The sequence below is a fragment of the Mytilus trossulus genome, chromosome 12, assembly GCF_036588685.1.
Source record: "Mytilus trossulus isolate FHL-02 chromosome 12, PNRI_Mtr1.1.1.hap1, whole genome shotgun sequence".
Lineage (NCBI taxonomy): Eukaryota > Metazoa > Mollusca > Bivalvia > Mytilida > Mytilidae > Mytilus > Mytilus trossulus.
In genome coordinates, this window is record NC_086384.1 from 25,213,803 (window position 1) to 25,219,494 (window position 5,692).

The window sequence follows — 5,692 nt, forward strand, 5'->3', positions numbered from 1 at the left end:
TATTACAGAACTTGGAATATAACAGAACCATTATAAAAACTACCATTCAGTTATATTATATTAATATATGGCCTTGTCCATATCGGCCCGGGCATCATCCCGAGACACCTATTTCAGCCGGAGACGTAGTTGTATTTTTTTAAGTTCGGATTCGTTTTATCATAGATACTGTATTTATAAATTGTTAGTCGCTAAATGACCAGTGAAATCCATTGCTAGCATGTTCATGAAAAAATATACAAACTGTATGCATGTGAAAAAGTAGATATAGGAAGATGTGGTATGATTGCCAATCAGACATCTTTCCATCCAAGTCACAATTTGCAAAATTAAACCATTTTAGGTCAAGATACAGACTTCAACACGGAGCCTTGGCTCACACCGAACATCAAGCTATAAATGAACATCATTTTCCTTACTTGTACATGTGGAAACAATTGCAGCGGGATTAAACATTTTAAAGGTACGAAACCTTCTCCTGTTTCTGAAACAGTAGTATAACATGACAACGTAGAAACCCACACTAAAAATATCAATTGGAAAGACTTAACTCAAACAAAAAACAAAGTGACACAAATAAACACACAATGAAGGAATAATTTTGATCTGTGATACTATGTTAATAAGTACTTAATAAAAATATAGGATGACTTATTGAACTTAAAGTATTAAACTGCTGTGAAATGTTAAACAATTTCAGAAAAACATCAAATTCGAAAAAAAAATTCGCGTCATATAATACACAGTCAGGTAAATGAAAACAATTTTGTTGTTAAACATGCTTAGTTACATATGTGTAGAAATATGAGCAAGAAAATGTTTATATTGTTTAACTTTACAGAAAATACTGTATTTGTAAATTAATTCGAAAATGAAATTAATTATAGAATGCATGCCAATGAAAATTTGAACTGAACAACATTACTTATGTATATAACAAGCACAAACTTTTTGGAGAAATTAAAAGCAGAATTGAGTTGAACAAACGTTTGGAAATAGTTGTTTTGTACAATTTTCAAAAGAAGTATTCTCGACGAAATGATTTCCGTGAAAATATAACCATAGGTGTTTTGTACAATAGGATTGAAAATTAGGTATACTGATGTATGCAAGAACAGACAGTTCTACTGGTGTTTTCTTGCTTCATACGGGCATACAACTGAAAATTCAGACTATGTCTAGTCCTTTTCGTGATATATACTAGTATATAACTTAAGACCAAATGTCGTATATGATCGACATAATGCAATGTGTACTAATGATAAAGTAAACAAGATAAACTAGAGGAGCACATTTGAACAAACAAATAAGTATCTTACCTCATCTCTTCATGCTCTTGCAATCATCTGTTTGAAATTGAAAAGTTGGATATACTTAAAATCATTTTATGCTGTAAAGATACTACCTATTAATCTTCTTACGTATTTTTTTTTAAATATCAAAGATATAATTCTATTTCATATCCATTACTTGATTGGGAAAAAGAGAAGACATTTGTATGGGATTTTACATGTTATAATCATTTAATGGATTTCACTATTGCTGCAAATAGTTGCAAAGTATGTAATGCATTGATGATCGCGTAATTGGATTTAGATATGTTGTTGATCAGATTAGAGATGAAAGAATCCTGTTTTTAAAAGCATCTTTTCACTTTGTCAGATTTTCAAATTAGTCCTGCAATAGTCCTAAAAAATCCATGCATTCCATAACAATTTAAAAAGCAAAAGAGAAGTAGCTAAATAGTGTATTGACTAACGAGCCTCTTTGTGTTAGCTATTTTGTAGACCACAGTACACACAGTGCACACAGAACGATCATATGAATGAGAAGCGGATGATACGGTGCTTTTTGTCCGCAATTCGCTTTTTGTCCGCTTTTGCTTTTTGTCCGATTATTTTGCTTTTTGTCCGAAACTTTTGCTTTTTGTCCGTTGCTTTTTGTCCGTTTTGCCTTTTGTCCGATTATTTTGCTTTTTGTCCGAAACTTTTGCTTTTTGTCCGTTGCTTTTTGTCCGTTTTGCCTTTTGTCCGATTATTTTGCTTTTTGTCCGAAACTTTTGCTTTTTGTCCGTTGCTTTTTGTCCGTTTTTCTTTTTGTCCGATAATTTTGCTTTATGTCCGATATAAAATGTGTATATTTTTGGCAGGTTTCATTTTGAACTTCAAAATACCATGTCCTTTTAGGAGTTAAATACAGACCATACTCACATTATAAATGATTTGTACATGAAATTTCATGTCTTTTACAATATATCGTATTACCTCTAAAATGGCTCGAAGCACTAATATCCTAGACCCGTAGGTGTTGGTCAACAGAGGGCAAGGGGAATACTCTTGTATATCCCTAAGTCTAAAAAACAACTATTGAAAGCTGGCTAAACTAAGACATACTCCAGGTAGGCCATTATACCAGATGTAGAGGTAGTCAAACCCTTATAAATGGCTTATAGCACTTATGTCCTGGATCTACACGATTTTATTAGCAACGAATTCAAAGGGGCATGAGTTTCGCCGGTATATCACGAAGTAAAAATAAACCTCATTATTGTCAGCTCTTCAAACTAAGAGATTCTCCACGTTGGCAATTATACCAGAGGTATAGGTAGGCAGTGCCTCTTAAATGGTCCATGGGCCATGGCACTTATGTCCTCGACCCGTACGAGTTGGTCAGAAGAGGGTAAGGGGAATACTCTAGTATATCACACAGTCCACAAAAAATAGTGACGGCTGCCCAAACTAAGACATTTTTAGGTGCGCCCTTATACTAGATGTTGGAGTAGTCATTCTCTTAAAAATGGCTCATAGCACTTATGCTATAGACCCGAACGAGTTTGTCAACAATGAGTTAAAAGGGGGGTGAATTACCCCGGTATATAACGAAGTTGAAATAAACTGTTGCCCGCTGGCTAAACTAAGAAATTATCCACGCAGGCCATAATATGAGAGGTAGAGGAAGGGATTGCCTCTATAAAATGACCATGAGCACGTCTGACCTAGACCCGTACGAGTTAGTCATCAAAGTGTAAGGTTGGTACCCTAGTATATAATAAAGTCGAACTAAATTATTGCTGGATGGCTAAGAGATTCTCCGCGTGGGCCATGATACCAGAGGTAGAGGTTGTCATTGCCTCTAAAATTGCCTAAATCACTTATTCCCGAGAGAAGTACGCGGTATCATCAAAGGGTTTAAAAGGGAGTTGGAACCTCTGTTTACAAAGAAGTCGAAATAAATTATTGCCGGCTTGCTTAAATACGAGATTCTCCAAGTTGGCCATTAATCCTAGGTTAAATGTGTGCATTGCCTTTTAAATGGCTGATAAAACTAACGCCCTAGACCTGTACGAGTTTGTCAGCAAAAGGTTAAAGGGGGGTGCGATGCCTATTTTTACAACGAAAATATAAATTAAGCCGACTGGCCTAACTAAGAGATTCTATACGCGGAGTATTATATCAGAGGATGAGGTAGGCATTACCTCTAACATAGCCATAACACGTATGTCCCAGACCCGTGTAAGTTAATCAGCAAAGGGTAAGGGGGGTACCTAAGTATATCACAAAGTCGAAATAAACTATTGCTGGCTGGCTAAACGAAGAGATTCTCCACATGGGCCATGATACCAGAGGTAGAAGTGGCCATAGCCTCAAAAATGGCCACTTATGCCGTAGACCCGTACCAGTGCTTCAGCAAAGTGTTAAAAGGGGGAGGTGGTATTTATGTTTACAACGAAGTCGAAATGAATTATTGCCGGCTGGCCAAACAAAAAAATTCTCCACATAGACCATTATAACAAAGGTAGTGTCGGACATTGCATCTAAAATGGCCCATACTTTTTATTCCATTGATCTGTACGAGTTTGTCAGCAAAGGGTAAGGAGGGTACCCTGGTATATAACAAAGTCGAAATAAACTATTGCCGGATGGCCAAAAATAAAAGTTGATCCACGTTTATCATGATACCAGAGGTAGAGAAGGGCCTTGCCTTTAAAATGGTTTATAGCACTTATGCCAGCAAAAGGAAAGGAGGGTATTCTAGTATATCGCAAAGTCGTTATGAAATATTGCCGGCTGTTCAAACTACGAGATTCACCACATAGGCCATGCTACCAGAGGTATAGGTGGTCATTGCCTTCAAAATAGCCTATAGCACTTATATGGCATATACCCGTACGAGTTTGTCAGTAAAGATCTAAAATGAGGAGGTGGTACCTCTGTTCACATTAAAGTCAAAATAACTGTAGCCGGTAGGCAAAACTCCGGGATTCTCTACGTGGACCATTATACCAGAGGTAGAGGTTTATTTCGACTTCGTTGTAAACAAAGGTAACACCTTTTATTTTTAACCCCTTGCAGGCAAAATCGTACAGGTATTTGGAATTAGTGTTATATGCCATTTTAAAGGCAATTACCATATCTATCACTGGTAAAATGGCCTACGTGGAGAACCTCTTAGTTTGGCCAGCCGGCAATACTTTATTTCGACTTTGTTGTAAACAGAGGTACCATCTCCCCCTTTTTATTCATTATTGTCAAACTCGTACGGGTCTGGGGCATAAGTGCTATAAGAAATTTGTACAGCAATGCCCTCCTCTATCTCTGGTAAAATGGCCTACGTGGAGAATCTTTTAGTTTGGCCAGCCGGCAATTATTAAAGTGTATTTCGACTTCGTTGCAAACAGAGGTACCACCTTACCCTTTTAATTCATTGTTGTCAAACTCTTGTCAAACTCGCACGGGTCTTGGACCTAAGTGATCTGTGCCTTTTTTAAGGTAATGCCTACTTCTACCTCTGGCATCATACCCCACGTGGAGAATCTCTTAGCCAGCCGGCAATTGTTTATTTCGACTTTTTTATATACCAAGGTACTTCCCTAATCCTTTGCTGACTTACTCGCTGGCTTATCCCTTATTGTAAGTAAGTAAGTTCAATAAATATAAGACTATATGCCAGGTCTTTCTGACAACCAATTACAAACAAATTGGGGTTTATCTAATGAGGCTTTTCCCAGGATGCAATTGCTCGTAGTCTGTATACAGTTGACCAAATAATCCACAAATTCCGCAAAAGGATCTTTTAATTATAGGCCATGTCCATTTAGACATTAAGCAACAAAAGCCCAGCATGACCGATGCATTTGTCTTTAACATCTCCGATATTGATTCCGCGTGGCCTTCCAATTGACATGAGTTTCCATTGGTGTTCATTGTTAAACCTTTGGAGCTATATCAGTTTGTGTGGAAATTAAGAGCACGATGACCTTCCCTTGGTGATAACAATATGACCAACAACCATATCGTGTGTTACCAAAAGCCGTCAGCGATAGTCACACCGACAATTTGCTACCTTCGTGGACAAAAGCCTGGCTTTTCGCTGGATCCTAATTAACATCTAGTGTTGTCACTACCATTTGCTGTAGAGATTTAGTTGCACAACATAACAGAAACATTCTTTGTAAATACTCTATGTTGATATTTTGACATTTGGATGGTTCATATACCAATTGTAGCCGAAAAATGATAATGAAACATTTCTGTTTAATATCGATCTATTGTTGGAGTTGTAAATTTTCATATTCATTTTTTGTTTGTTTTAAGATTACCATTTTAAATAAAGATTTTATTTTTTTAAAAAAGCAAGTGTTAAACATGTGCTTTTATTGCCACTCAGTTCATATAACCTGTCATTTTAGTCG